At 44.8% G+C, this 16,521-nt stretch overlaps 1 pseudogene; it reads right to left on the reverse strand.

Moving 5' to 3' along the window:
- Window positions 1-12,855: 12,855 nt before the first annotated feature.
- Window positions 12,856-14,928, reverse strand: LOC133758654 (serine/arginine-rich splicing factor 10-like; annotated as a pseudogene).
- Window positions 14,929-16,521: the final 1,593 nt, after the last annotated feature.

Consider the following 16,521-nt stretch of genomic DNA (forward strand, 5'->3'; position numbering starts at 1 on the left):
TCGTTCCCACCAAAACCACTTCCACACCTGCCACCAGAGTATCCAGAACCACTCTGGCGTGCTTGGCTGGACGAAGGACTGGCCACCTCAGGCTCTGACAGAACTTTCCTGACCTCACAGTCATGGCCGTTCACAAATGGTGTTTCTGAATGACGATCTTAGCCACAGAATCTTAGTGTCCAAGATGGTAAAAAACAAGCTCCTCTTTTTGCCACTGGCTTGGTAAGTCATGATTTCAGACACTTCAATTTTCCCATGCTGTTCAATATTATCTCTTAGGCATTCTTCAGTATCTTTAATGTCACCACAAAGATACTTTCTTCTTTTTTTTTTTTTTTAAAGATTTATTTATTTGAAAGAGAGGCAGAGGCAGAGAGAGAGAGAGAGAGAGAGAGAGAGGTCTTCCATCTGCTGGTTCACTCCCCAATTGGCTGAAATGGCTGGAGCTGTGCCAATCTGAAGCCAGGAACCAGGAACCAGGAGCTTCTTCTGGGTCACTCATATGGGTACAGGAGCCCAAGGACTTGGGCCATCTTCCACTGCTTTCCCAGGCCATAGCAGAGAGCTAGATCAGAAGTGGAACAGCTGGATCTTGAACCGGTGCCTGTATGGGATGCCGGCACGGCAGGTGACAGCTTTACCTGCTAGGCCACAGTGCAGGCCCCAACAAAGATACTTTCACAGTTAAGTGGATACCTGGTCTTTGGGAATTGTCACTTGAGAGAGCCCTCCTTGGCTGCACAGCCCTCCATCCTTACATTCATGGCAGCGTCCACCTCCCCTCAAGGGAAAGCCCCTGGAACGCTTGAAGTTTGGATTCCCACTACCATACAGTCCGTGAGTCCTCTCCATTGGTCAGAATGGAGAACACTCAGACTCTTGTCAGTCAAATCTCAGCTCTCGTGAAGAACTTCTTCAGCTGTCTGGGCTCTTTAGGAGGCTGACTGACACATGACAGCAGTGAGAATAGATACTTCCACAGTGTCTTCCTTGGTGCAGTCCACAGACAAAATGGAGAAAGCTAAGCAGCATACCCAAGAGAGGTAGGTTCTCCTAACATAAAAAGAGGCTCAGGTTAGTGTGGATGCCCAGGGAAATCCTCAGTAAGCCAAGCTCCTCCTAACCTCCCTGGGACCCTCTTACATGTATCACTTCAAGATGGCCGCTGTGCCTCTAGGGCTCCCTTGGCACCTGAGAACAGAAAGAAGCAGGAAGTGTCCGTCCCATGGACTTTGCCTACCACTGTGGGACAAAGCAAGTTCTCATGGCAGTCCTGACTGCCAGGGTGGCTGGAAAATACGTTGGCTTTAGTTTTTGGCCCTGTAATTGAGGAAACATAAAGAAGAGGGAGTGGACATTACTTGTTAAGTGGCCTGTCTCTAGGCTGTGACAAAGCACCTGGCTCTGGAGAGGGAGTTAGAGCAAAGATCATCATCTGTAAAAGTTTTAATAATGTAGTCGAGCCAGGAAACAGTTGAGCTGACTCTTGTTGCCTTCACCTTCACCCAGGAAGTCTTACGTATGAGTATTTCTGAAAATTCTGATTCAGATTGAAGATCACCGACTGCAGGAAGTCCTTTTTCTCTCTCATCTGTGTTTCTCTCTTTCTCTCTTTTTTTAAGGACAGCTTACAAAAATAAGCTAATAAATGTTTTAAATTATTTTAAATAGTGGAACTGAGGAAAACAACATTTAGCAAGTATTCACAGTGTACTAGGTACCAATTTCAATGCTTTATACCAAATTTCCAAAATTTCTGTGAAGTATGTACTATTATTACTCTTCCTTTCTTCCTTTCTTTCTTTCTTTCTTTTTTTTTTTTGACAGACAGAGTGGATAGTGAGAGAGAGAGAGAGTGAGAGAGAGAGAGAGAGAAAGGTCTTCCTTTTTGCCATTGGTTCACCCTCCAATGGCCGCTGCGGCCGGCGCATCTCACTGATCCGAAACCAGGAGCCAGGTGCTTCTCCTGGTCTCCCATGCGGGTGCAGGGACCCAAGCACTTGGGCCGTCCTCCACTGCCTTCCCGGGCCATAGCAGAGAGCTGGCCTGGAAGAGGGGCAACCGGGATAGAATCTGGCGCCCCGACCGGGACTAGAACCCGGTGTGCCAGCACCGCAAGGCGGAGGATTAGCCTGTTAAGCCATGGCGCCGGCCCTACTCTTTCTTTTTAAAAATATTTATTTATTTATTTGAAAGGCAGAATTAGAGAGATAGAGGAAGGAAGAGAAAGAGAGAGAGAGATCTTCCATCTGCTGGTTCACTCCTCAGATGGCTACAGCAGCCAGCACTAGGCCAGGTCAAAGCCAGGAGCTAGGAACTTCTTCCAGGTCTCATAGTAACATTAGCAGGGAGCAAGATCGGAAGTGGAGCAACCAGGGCAGGAACCGGTGCCCATATGTGATACTGGCATCACAGGTGGCAGCTTAACCCACTATACTTCAATGCCAGCCCCTACTATTAGTCCTTTTACAAAATTGCTTTTAATTGTGGTAAAGATCACGATATAAAACTTATCCTCAACCATTTTTAAGTGAACAGTTTAGTAGTGTTAAGTATATTCATATTGTTGTGCAACAACTCCAGATCACCAGAATTTTCTCATTTTGCAAAATTGAAATTCTGTACTTAGTATTTAGTGACTCTCCTTTACCCCTTCTCTAAATCTTTAAACATTTCCTTTGGGAGTATCACCAGCCTGGTAGCCCATTAACACCCTCCAGTAATGCAGACTCAGCACATGATAATACAAGTGCCTTAGTTGTCCCTGGCATCTATGACTATTTTGTGTTTCTAGGAGTTTCACTACTGTGGATTCCTTCTAAGTAACTTACACAGTGTCTTTTTCTGACTGGCTTGCTTGCTTGGCATAAAGTTCTCAAGGTTCATCCATGTTGTGGCATAACACAGTATTTCCTTCTTTTAAAGACTGAACAATAATATTCATTGTAAGTGTATATCATGTTTTTCTCCAGTGATGGCCATTAGTTTTGCTTCTACTTCTTGACTTTGAAGAGTGCTGCAAGGAATGTGGCCATCCGGTGAATCCCGTGTTAAAGAAAAGGACATTGAAATCCCCAAGAGGCTGTCAGTCAGCTAGGAAGTAGTAGAGCCAGGATTCACATCCAGATTGGTGACTTCTGAGTCTTCATTTTTAACCACTACTGCTAGTTTCAGCACAATTCAGGAACACAGGTTTCTAGGTGACTCCAAAATAATGCTGTGTGTGGTCCCTATGGGTGAAGAAGGGAAAGATTAATTTTTCTTCCTCTGTATATTTTGGGGATGTCACAGCTTTGATTCCAATGTCTGCATATATGTAAGGAAGTACAAAGTATGTTATTACTAGAACTCTTTTGCACAATTTATAAATAAAATGTATAGGTACCTAGGTTTGGAAGCTCTTTGGATGATGCATGTTGCTGGCTAATAGCCTGGGACAGTGAGTATAGTGGACTCAAGACACAGATGCACTTGTATTACCAGATGTTGTATTTGTATTATCAGGGGGAACCTTAATGGGCTACTAGGCTGGTGTACTCCCAGTGAACTCTTTAGAGAGTTCACACCTCCTCTGGCTGTGGTGAGATTTCTGTGAGCATTCTCCCCATCTTCCTGCTGCACACTGAATGCTTCTTACCTGCCTGGTCAATCTATTCACCCTAGGCTTTGGGAAACCATTGAGACAAGATGACCTCTCAGCCCAGAGAGGAGGCTGAGGGCACTCTACTCCTTGTCTGCACCTAGACTTCCTTCACCTTTGAACTCAGCTCGAGCATCATCTCCTTCCTCCTTCCCCAGTTATTCTTTCTCCCATCCCCTATCACACCCTCAAATCCAAAGGAAACCATGCCTCTTTCTTAGTAGTGTGCCACTAAAATCTCTGTTCATTGCTCACAGGTGGGGGCAGATGCCAAAGTACAGAGCTGCATGTCAAGAATGAAGATCCATGGCTTTTGTTCTGCCTTGACCCCCACCGCAGTGCCCGGGTGATGAGGTGCACCATAAGTAACCATTCATCAGTCCGTGACCTCTCAGATGTAAGGTCACCAGGTGGGTAACAATCTCACCAACTGAATGACGGTGTAGTGGCACAGCTCACTCAAGGACCCACCAGCGAGAGCATCAGCGAGTAAGTTTCTTCCTGTTCTTTGAGCATGCACAGCCTGCTTTCCTGTTCTCAGCTTGCTTGTCCAGACCCCTTCCAAGACCTGAGGTGGGATCCTTCACAATGTCCACACAAGAACACAAGGTCACATTCTTTTGTAAGATTTGCAAAAGTAAGATGCTGTAACCAAAGGTTGTTGAGTTCACTGTGTCGCTCCATTCCGTCTTCCCCTTTGGCATATTTCCCGTCAGGTAGGATGTCACTGGAGTGATCCCAGGCATTATGGAGACCCAGTAGGTTGTGTTTGTATTATAAGATGAAAATGCATTTAATTTTGGCTTCATGGGCTGCATCCACATGATTTCAGTCACTTCCATGTGTAGTTAAGTTCTTGCTAGCCATTCAGGTTTAGAATAACTTCCAGCAAGAGTCCCACTGCTCATTGCTGACTCTGGCATCTTGGCAAGAAAGGGCAGGATCAGATGATGTGAACATGTTCTAAGGTGCAGGGCACTGGAAGGATGTGGGTCATAGAGGAGAAACCAGGTTGCTAAAGTACAGAGGTCAATAACTGGTGTACAGAAACTTCTTTAAATCTTCAGATGAGTACACTTTCAAAAGGAAGATTCAGTTCTTGATAGTTGTTGGTTAAAATAGAAATACTCACCTGTCAATAATGCCGCACAGATAATTATAAACATACCATACATTTAAAAATTTTATGAGAAGACTGCTTAGAGGAAAATGACATCCATTGCAAGTTCAACTCACTGTCAGAGTCTTCCAATTCAAAAGCCACAGCACCCATTCAGCCACCTGAATGGAACGTCAAAGCCTTAGACTCTCACTGCAGGCCTATCTTGTAGAGTCCACATCTTACTGAATATACTATACATTGTGCAACCTCAGGGATGTCCAACTTTTCTCATTTAGATCTCATATTGATAAAACAGTGGAAATGCACAAATAAATATCTCATAGTGAGAAACTTGCTTTAGAGCAAGACCATAGAACCAAGTAATAGCAAGGACAATAGCAAAAGGAAAGACGACCTGGTTTTCGATGCTTAGAATTCAGTTTACCAGAATTTTTGTGTTTGTAGGCCATAAACCAGCAACAATACTAAAAATGGCAATATGTCTGTGGTGACGTTGCGTTTTTTATGCATTCAGCCATTGATAATGAAAAACAAACTTCTGCCAACTATGTTAGAGGAAACACTGAATCATATTTCTGCTCCCTCTGTGGAAAATGATACTTAAAATAATTGTTGTCATATGTGCAAAGGATCACTGACTGTGAAGCTAAAAATTAAGAAAAAAAAATCACATTGAAAAAGTATTATCACTGGGGCCTGGTGCTGTGGCATAGCAGGTAAGGCTACCACCTGCAGTGCCGGTATCCCGTATGTGCACCGGTTCAAGTCCTGTCTGCTCTTCTTCCTATCTAGCTCTCTGCTATGGCCTGGAAAAGCAGTGGAAGATGGCCCTTGAGCCCCTGCACCCATGTGGGAGACCTGGAAGAAGCTCCTGGCTCCTGCCTTTGGATCAACTCAGCTCCGGTCATTGCAGTCATTTGGGGAGTGAACCAGTGGATGGAAGACCTCTCTCTGTAACTCTGCTTTCAAATAAATAAATCTTTTTTTTTTTTTGACAGGCAGAGTTAGACAGTGAGAGAGAGCGAGAGACAGAGAGAAAGGTCTTCCTTCCATTGGTTCACTCCCCTAATGGCCTCCATGGCTGGCGCTGCACCGATCCAAAGCCAGGAGCCAGGTGCTTCCTCCTGGTCTCCCATGTGGGTGCAGGGCCCAAGCATTTGGGCCATCCTCCACTGCCCTCCTGGGCCACAGCAGAGAGCTGGACTGGAAGAGGAGCAACCGGGACTAGTACCTGGCACCCCAACCAGGACTAGAACCTGGGGTGACAGCACTGCAGGCGGAGGATTAGCTAAGTGAGCCACGGCGCTGGCCAAATAAATAAATCTTTAAAAAAAGTATTTTCACATATAATAATGGTATTGTTTTTCTGAATTTTGAAATATTTGTGAAATTTATAAGTGTTTTAAAATTAACAGTACTCAGATATTGGAATTTATTTTCTTATTCTTTTTAAAAAGAGTGCATTCTTTTTTTTAGTTTTATTTTTTATTTATTTTGAAAGAGTTACAGAGAGGGGGAGAGACGAAGACAGAGACAGAGACAGAAAGAGACAGAGATAGAGAAAGATCTTCCATCCTCTGGTTCACTCTCCAAATGGCCGCATTAGCCAAGGCTGGGCCAGGCTGAACTTGGAGCCCAAGCTTCTTCCAGGTCACCCACATGGGTGCAGGGACCCAGGTACTTGGACAATTTTCTGCTGCTTTCCCAGACACATTAGTAAGGAGCTGGATTGGAAGTAGAGCAGCTGGGACTCGACCCAGCTCCCATATGGCATGCCAGCATCGGCTTTACCCACCAAGCCACAGTGGCAGCCCTTATTTTCTTATGCTTAAATAAACATTCATTTTGGTTCTAATTTTGCATTTTTAACTTTTCATTCTTTTCTTAAAGGGGGCCACAGATTTTAAGCCCCAAATCCCACAGAACCTGGCTGTTCAGAGAATTCCCTGGGGGGTCTTATTTACCTGATTTCTCTCCTCCTTCAGCTCCAGGCCCCCACTGCAATGCACTATCAGGTACAGGCCACAGGTAGAGTTTGCCCGTGGATACTTACCCACTCCATTTGGATAGAGATAATAAATAATAAAGTAGTAATTGCTTTATTTTCTGTGATTGAACTTAATATTTCACCTCAGCACATCCTTCCTCCAAGCTGATATAAAAGTGACCTCCTTCCTGGCTTTCTCCCACTGAGGGTTGGGCCTTGGATCGAAGGCAGCTCCCCTCACCACTACACCCCCAATGCCAGCACTGGACCATGATTTGAGACCCTCCTGATACCTGGGATTCTGCCATGATATGAAGATTGTGATGATGACAAAGTGGAGGGATGAGGGTCCTTTCCAGCTGTGAATCCCATTGTCTGTATCTGGAGCTTCTTGGGCTTCCCTACCACACATGGGTCAGGGACCTTTTGAGGAGTCGCCCTGATTTCCCATCTTGCCAAGCCCAGGGCTATTCTGAGATGTCAGATCTGCTTCGTTCTTCGCTCCAGAATGACCCACCTCCCTCCTGTCTCCTTTCTCCTATCTCAAATCTCCATCCAAGCAGAATGCATCTCTCTTGCTTTTGTCCCAGGCTTCTTGCCAAGTTTTTAAGTTGTGCCTGGGATTCCTCCTTGACCTTGAAGGGCAGGTTTCTTTTTTGGGGGGTAGAGGCTTTCAGGAAGATGGGGAGACAATTTATGCTCTTTCCTGTTACTTCCCTCTTGGGGTGATGAGTGGTAGGCAAACCAGAAACATGAATTGGGGAATAAAGGAAAAACTGGGAGAACATACCACGTGTATCCATATTTCAAAATATGTTTCTCAGGCCCTGTCCTATGAAAACTTTACAAGCTCCACTTAATTTGCATGGCAGCCTTGTGGATTGCCCCATTGACAATGGCACTAAGGCCTAAAGAGACCCTATAGCTCATGCAAGATCACATAGCTCTTGTGTGGGTCTGTCCCGGCCCCATGGGCATCCTCACATGCCCAAGGCTGAGGATCTGTATTGTGAGAACAGGTTTCAGGACTTAGGGAGGTGGGATCTAGGGCAAATCTGGTGTCGGGGAAAGACAGCTCGATTGTGGACATACCAGCTCTTCCAGTGAATACCGTGTGACTCTGGGCACATCACTTAAATAGTCGGGGCTTCAATTTCTAGATGAGTAAACAGTGAGGAGCTGGATTCTCTGGGCCCCAGTCTCCTTAGGAGAGAATTAATAATGTAGAGCTGGATGGCTTCAAATGCCCTTTCTGCTCTGGAGGTTCTGTGGTTTCCAACCATCTTCTAAATTGCAGTCACCAAAGCAGTTTCCTTCAGTCACACACACACACACACACACACACTTAATCTTAGCATCAGAATGATCTAGGGGAGCAGGCTTGAAAGGTAAGTCCCTAGAATCACTCAAGATTAGGCAAATTTTATCTAACTAGCTGGGGGTAGGACCCAATGATCTCTGTTTAACTAACTCCTTCTTAGGCAACTTAAAATTTACCTTATGCTATTGAAGGCTCTAGGGAAGATAAAGAGAAACAAATGAGAGTATTCTAAGAAGGTAACTGGTATGCAAGAAGGCCCAGAGGCTGCCGTTGTGGAGGTGTGCACAGACTGGTCTCACAGAGAGAAAAACCTCAGTGGACAGACACGGAAGATGAATTTTGGAAAACAGATGGGCCAAACCCTGAGAGAGCACATACTTTTCAGTGATGGGAATGTTCATGTCCATTAGATTAAAACGCACTTATCCTGGCAATGACAAAGAAACAGCAGTGCATTCTAAGCAAATCTCTAGACTCTAAGGTTTTTTCTTGGCAGTAATATGAACATATTTTATCCAGCCATTTAGGAAAACAGTAAGCAGAAACCTTTCTCTTTTGCAATTGAATTTTCACTGAGTATATTTTAGTATGGCTGTTCCACAAGGCTAGACTTTTTAAAAATTCTATTTATTTATTTATTTATTTAGAGAAAAGATTGATTTCCCACCTATTGGGTTCACTCCCCAAATGCCAGTAACAGCCAGCACTGGGCCAGGCTGAAACCAGGAACCAAGAACTCAATCTGAATCTCCCACATGGGTGGCAGGGACCCAACCACTTGTTCCCTCAGCTGCCCCCTCCCAGGGTGCTCATTAGCAGGAAGCTGAAATCAGGAGCAGAGCTGAGACTCCAACCCAGGCACTCTGATGTGGGGTGCAGGTGCCCCAAGCAGTGTCATCCTCTGTGCCAAATGCCCACCACGAAAGACCAGATTAATTAAGCATCACAGTTTGTCCCTTCCAGATTCTAGTATAATGGCCAAAAGTGGAGGGACTTCCTGGGTCTGAACCCCATCTGTGCCAGCTATCCTGTGGTGGCACCTGTGTCACATCAACCTTGGGGAGGTCACTCAGCCTCTCCTTCTCACTATTTCCGCACCTGTACAGTGAAGGTTCTATCACAAGCCCTAAACACAGAAGGTTGCTGTGAGCCTTAAATAAAGGTTTGAGCATGGCTTTTAGTAGATGCTATTTTCTGCTATCATTTCCTCATGGAGAAGCCTGGCTTATATATAGCTCTATCTCCAGAAATAGCCCCCCTTGAATTTTGCCTTAATCATGTTTCTCCTGCACAGTGGATCCTCTTTCATAGAGGGGCCTGCAGCTTTCCCTCTCCTTCTCCTCTGAAATATGAAAGATGCCAAGCTGAACATGAGCTGTCGGGGGAAGGGAAACTGAGGAGAAAAAGGTGAGGCAAACAGCCATGACTCCCCGAGTGAGTTGGGTGAACAGGCATCATGGTGCATGGTCTTGGCACCAGACACACCTGAGTGAGTTCAGACCTGCAATATTGATTGAGCGCCTACTGAACACCAAGCTTTGTGTCAGGCAGTGGTGATGCAGAGAAGTGCAAGGCAGTCATGGACATGGGTTCCATGTCTTCTTCATTACTTCCTGTTGTATTAGCCGGAACAAGTCTCTGTGTTCAGTTTTATCTTCTGATAAAAATTGCACCTACCATAGCAGAGTTAAAGAGGATACTGTATATGAAGCATGGAGAGACACAGAAAGAGAGATCCTCCATCCACTAGTTCACTTCCCAAATGGCCACATTTGGTTGGGCCAGGCAGAAGCCAGGAGTTTGGAACTCCCTCCAAGTCTCCCACCTAGGTGACAGAGGCATAAGTGCTTGCACCATCATCTGCTGCTTTCCCAGGTGCACTAGCAGGGAGAGAGATTGGAAGCAGAGCAGCCAGGACTTGGACCAGCACTCCAATATGGGGTATCAGTGTTGCCAGCAGCATCTTAAGCACTGAGCCACAATGCTGGCTCTTCCTCTCCCCCTCCCTCCCTCCTTCCTTCTTTACCTTCCTTCCTTTCCTTCCTCTCTTCCTCCCTCCATCTTTTCTTTTTTAAAATTTTATTTAAGTTATACAAGTTTCACATATTTCATCTAAGGAGATTTAGGAATGTAGTGGGATTTCTCCCTCCTCCCCCCCCTCCCCCACCAACCCCTCCTCACCCTCCCTCTCAGAGTCACACTCAACCTTTACCATGATTTGTTTCCAGCATACTTAATGATCATATAGTTTCTTTTTAATAACGGGAATACACAAACCTTAAACTCTCCATGCTTCTGTGATGGCTTAAACAATCGTTTAACCAATGGGAACATAGCAACCAACATCTAAATACAGTTTATTTTTATTAACCCCCCCCCATAGGAGCCTTTGGCAGATTTTTATCTACTTAACATGTGCAAAGAGACACTTTGTTCCTAACCATTAATAGACAATTTATGCAAACTACTGAGCCTCAAGGGCATGCTAACTACCTAAACTTTCTCCTCTCTCCCTCAGAGGAGGCGAACCTTTGGTGCTGGGCTCATGCCCTAGGAAGGTAGAAAACTTAGCAGTCCCTGGATCCCACCTTATTTTCCTGCTGGAATGTTGAGCATTTTCCCAGTCCTACTTTGTTGTTGCTCTGTACATTTACAGGATGCTTCAGCTATAATTGATGTTGGTTTCATGACCACATCCAAAATGTTTACTTCCTAGGTTACATTTTATTTATTATACATGCCTTGCTACAACTTGTGTAGTTTTATCCTTTGAGGTTCCCTTGGCAAATAAAATTATTTTAATTTATATTAATTGTATAATATGTATAAATAAAAAAATACTCTTGAGAGTTTTGTGTATCTGTGAAAACAGACACAGTGAGTTGAATAGTGCTGGAATCCCAGCATGCAACCCTGTTTGGAAATAAGGTCTTTGCAGTGTAATTAGTTAAGATGAGGTCATGCTGGATTAGGGTGGGCACTGAGTCTGATGACTGGTGTTCTCACAAGAAGAAAAGGGGAGACACAAAGATACACAAGAGAGAAGTACATGTGGCAATGATGTCAGAGGTTGGTATTGCATCCACAGCCAAGGAAACTCCAGAATGACCAGAACCACCAGAAGCTGGGAAGAGCCAAGGAAGTATTCTTCCCTGGAGCCTTTAGGTGGAGCATGGCCTTGCTAATGCCTTGATTTTGAACTTCTAATTTACAGGCCTCAAGGAAACAATTTTCTGTTGTTTAGAGCCCCCCAGTCTGTGACAATTTGCTGTGCCAGCCTTAGAAATACATAAAATCCTGCAGAATAAGAACTGTCTTCAACATTGCTCATTCATTTGTTTGTGTATCCATCCAGCTGTCATTTTTGTGTGCCTATGTGTGTGGGCAGTGACCTAGACCTGGGTAGCACATGGGTTACAGGTGCAGTTTCTGTCCTATGTGGAGCAGACACAGATGGGCACGTGACTTCTGTGGTTGCAGCTCTTGGGACTTGTAAGGGCCCTGTGCTTGGTTTAGAACTCTGCTGTTGCTGTCTTGAAAGTCTTAATAACTTTTTTGATCCTATTAAAGTTATTTATTCACTATTCAAAGAACATATCCCCCATAAAATGTGCATGCAAATCATTAAAAATATAATTTGGTGAACATTTTCTCATTATAGAACATACTAAATCAGCTGGGATAACAGCTCTCTCTCTGCCTCAAAATAAGCTAATTGTAGCACCCAAAGGCTCCTTTATATCTGATGCAAAGTTAAACACTTATTTGTGGGATTATTTCCTAATATGTATTTGATGAGGCAGAGTTAACAATTTAATATGACTAGTATACAGTAATGGCACAATAAATCAGTTTATTACAGATTGAATAAAAAATTTCTTCATTATTTATATTAATGGGATACAAATACTGGATCCTTTTTTAAAGGTCAAATAGCCTCAAAATTACTTATCCTTTATAGTATATTAGGTTTTATAATTACATGAGGCTGTGAATGGTGTAAAAGTCACAAACAGTACACCTCAGATAAAACAATGAGGCCAAACATCATGACTCACTAGGTTGTAATCAGTAGACCTTTATTGAATATAGGAATTATCTCTTTTTCTATCCAATTATCTCGTTCAATGTTTTGCCCACTCTTCCAAGGTACAATAAATTAGTCACTGAACATACTGACTAGGAAAGAGGTGAGAAGAGATGGGCTCTGTCAGCTGGATGTTAAGTATGATTGGAATCTATGTGGGAAAAAGTGGTTAAAGGAGATAACTGTATGTGGCATTTAGGCAAATATACTCAGATCTCACCAAAGCAAATGATTAAGCAGAAAACACTGGCACAGAGTAAACAAAGAAAAGGTTTGCCAATAATGGCAAAAATGGAATTTTAAGGAGAATCCAGAAGAAATTTATGTTGGGCCATATCTTTTACCACCTAATTCAGTTTGAGAGACCAAGAGGCACTCTGGGAGACTGTGCCTATCTTCCTTGACATTCAGACATCCAGTTACCAATCATTTATTATGGACCTGTAGCCATGAATCAGTATAAACCTGTTCATATTTGAGGATTAGTTTCCACAAGTACAAAGTTGAACTTCCTCCTCTTTGTCTTAAAATGGGTACTTCATCAGACTTGAAGGGCCCTCAGTTATTCCATGTGCTCTTGGTAATTCTTTTATCTTTTCAGACCAGAGTCAAGACAGTTGTACAGTATCCAGAAAGCAGCACCTTCCACCCACCCTTTGGTTGTTCCAACTGCCCTTCTTGGATTCTTTTTCCACTTTCAGATCTTTCTGGAGCTGTAGTAAGGCATGGCTGTACCGGGGATTCCAGCTGCAGTTTGGCCTGTCGTTGGAATTGCTTCTGCCCCGGCGAGGTCTTCTAGTTGGGCTACTGTTTCTAGGACTTTAAGATCTGTAGGTTTTTTTTTTTTGTTGTTGTTGTTGTTGTTTTGACAGGCAGAGTTAGAGAGAGACAGAGAGAAAGGTCTTCCTTTCTCCATTGGTTCACCCCCCAAGTGGCCGCTACAGCCGGCACTGCGCCGATCCAAAGCCAGGAGCCAGGTGCTTCTTCCTGGTCTCCCATGAGGGTGCAGGGACCCAAGCACTTGGGCCATCCTCCACTGCCTTCCCGGGCCATAGCAGAGAGCTGGACTGGAAGAGGAGCAACTGGGACTAGTACCTGGCACCCCGACCGGGACTAGAACCTGGGGTGCCGGCACCGCAGGCGGAGGATTAGCCAAGTGAGCTGCGGCGCTGGCCAAGATCTGTAGTTGTAATTAAAAGACCGGCTTCTTGGTCACCTTCTTTCATAACCCCGGCCTCTAGAATGTCTGTATCTGTCACGATCATCAGTTAACGTGAAGAACTGCACATGTTCCCCACTCCCTTGGCTTTCATCTGATTTGGTGACTTCCAGTCCTCTGCTGTGTAAACTGTACTTCAATCTGACGTGCTCAAATCCATTCTTCTGTCATTATATAGGGCTGTGCCGGCATCACGAGCATCCTTTAACAGCACAAGCAAATCCTCCTGGATGGTGAGTGTAGACATCAAGTGGAACACACACATCAACTCTAACCATAGAGACCAAACTCGAGCCATGCATCTTCAGAGGTGGTGTTGCCTGCCACATTCCTGACCACGAGTGGCTGGGTGGGGGGCTCGGGGTAGGGGTGTGGGTGAGAGAGCTCAGGCAGCAGGACCGGACAGAGGCGAGAGTGTCGGCCAGGGGCACTAAGGCGTTCAGCAAACCCTTTGTGGCCAAACCTCACAGCCACACACAGCCACAGCACTCTGCCTACGGTAGCCTCTTACTAACTCATAAGCAAGGGACCCCTTGTTTGTATTTCACACTAGGTCCCATAAATATGTAGCTGATCCTCACTAGGATAATTACAGAATCACTGATGTTAAAGAAGAGAACCCGTTATTCAGGGAACCCACAATCTGAGGGCATGCTGCACCTGGACAGTGAGTTAGGATGGATTCCGGCAGGGAGGAGGTTGTTTAATGACCAGATCCATCTCCAGGACAGTGATGTAGGCAGAGGGAACCAGGTGTGCCTAAGCACGGGGGTCAGGGAGCCTGCAAGATGGGGCTACAGAGTGGACTTTGGTACTACTGGGACCCACCGTACCACTAGGGGGCGCCCAGGGAGAGTTGACGCGTGCGTGTGGGTCAGATCCTGGGAGAGGCTGGGGGCAGCGCTGGACGTGAGGGAAGATACTGCCCCGCAGGAGATGAGATCAGATCTCCCAACTCCATTCCTTGAGGATTGCAGCAGAGTCGTTCAGTTCAGAGACCCAGGCCACACAGACCTGCCTATCAGGAAAGGATTCCGAGGGAACAGGATGAATCGATTTGCCTTTCCAGTGTCCACCTCTTTAAGTACCAATAAATTGTACAAATAAAAATACACTTGGCATGTGTCAAGATTTGCTAGCCTGGAACAGGATGGTCCAAATGGCCTCTGTGCTGAACTTTTCTGGGCTTGACCTCTCGGAGGAGTCCAGATGAGTTGCCAGGGACATTAGTCTTGTGGCAGGGTGAATAACGCTGCCCAAGGATGTCCATTTCTGGAACCTGCAAATAGATTGCCTTGGACAGAACAGGGACTTCACAGAAGTGATTAAGGATTTCGAGGTGGGGAGATGATCCTGGATTATTTCTGTAGGCCCAGTGTAATCACAGGGTTCTTATACGAAGGCAGCAGGAGGGTCAAAGTGAGTAGCAAGAGATTGGCATGGCTTAAGGAATGGGCCACCAGCCAAGGAGTGCAGGTGGATCTGCAAAGGGCAGGGAATGCGTGAACCTCTGAAGGCTGCAGAAGGAACCCAGCCTCACCTCAGAATCATCTCGATTTCAGGCTTCTCATCTCCAGAATGGCAAGAGAACACATTCGTGTAGCTTTAAGCTCCTGTTTGTGGGAATTTATTAATGCAGTGATAGGAAAATAATACAGGCCTTTAGCAAATATTCAAAGATATTTTTGAAGTTCTATTTTCATGTATGCTTATAATAAGCATGAGATAGTAATACAATTTATGTATATACTCATTCAGCTTAAAAATAAGTGACTACATAGATTAGAGATCTTGTTGATATGAATGATAGGTATGTGCATGTTCAAATATTTTTAGATTTCTGGTGTAAAAATGGGAGCAACAGAAGTCCAGATATAATATAACTTAATACTCAAATATTTGGCATTAATATAATTCTACTAATTAGTTAGAATGAATAGCAGTTCTAGATGTGACTACACAAGCACCAGTAATCACAAAAGAAAGAGAATATGACTCAAGCAGCTGGAAATGTTTTCTATACTTTCGATAGTTTCCTTAATACAGCTTATACAAGTAAAGTTTCAGAAAAAGAAAATTCTGGGCCTGCGCCGTGGCTCAACAGGCTAATCCTCCGCCTAGCGGCGCCGGCACACAGGGTTCTAGTCCTGGTTGGGGCGCCGGATTCTATCCCGGTTGCCCCTCTTCCAGGCCAGCTCTCTGCTATGGCCCGGGAGTGCAGTGGAGGATGGCCCAAGTGCTTGGGTCCTGCACCCCATGGGAGACCAGGAGAAGCGCCTGGCTCCTGGCTTCGGATCAGCGCGGTGCGCCGGCTGCAGCGGCCATTGGAGGGTGAACCAACGGCAAAAAGGAAGACCTTTCTCTCTGCCTTTCTCTCTGTCCACTCTGCCTGTCAAAAAAAAAAAAAAAAAAAAAAAGAAAATTCTGCATTGTAGTCTATTCATTTGCCTAATAGGCTGTAGGGCATATATGCTTGGACTAATAATTCTATGAAGCTTTTCACACATATCAACATAGGGCCACAGAAGACTATTTCCATGAAAAACTTGCCTTAATGTAGCCTTAACGTATACTCAAGAATGTTGTAGCTATATATATTGTTGATACTAAACTCATTTCATCGGAGATCATTAAGCAAGGTCAAGAATTAGTCTTTTTCTGGAATATATCCTGGCAAAATTTATTATTTTTTCATCAAAATGCATTATCTTGCTTTCTGTTTTTAAAAATATATTATTTTAGGCCGGCGCCATGGCTTAACAGGCTAATCCTCCGCCTTGCAGCGCCGGCACACTGGGTTCTAGTCCCAGTTGGGGCGCCGGATTCTATCCCGGTTGCCCCTCTTCCAGGCCAGCTCTCTGCTATGGCCCGGGAAGGCAGTGGAGGATGGCCCAAGTCCTTGGGCCCTGCACCTGCATGGGATACCAGGAGAAGTACCTGGCTCCTGGCTTCGGATCAGCGAGATGCGCCGGCCGCAGCGGCCATTGGAGGGTGAACCAACGGCAAAAAGGAAGACCTTTCTCTCTGTCTCTCTCTCTCTCACTATCCACTCTGACTGTCAAAAAATATATATATATATATTATTTTAAGTTATACAAGTTTCATATATTTCGTTTATACAGTTTTAGGAACATAGTGGCACTT

The sequence above is a fragment of the Lepus europaeus genome, chromosome 4, assembly GCF_033115175.1.
Source record: "Lepus europaeus isolate LE1 chromosome 4, mLepTim1.pri, whole genome shotgun sequence".
NCBI lineage: Eukaryota > Metazoa > Chordata > Mammalia > Lagomorpha > Leporidae > Lepus > Lepus europaeus.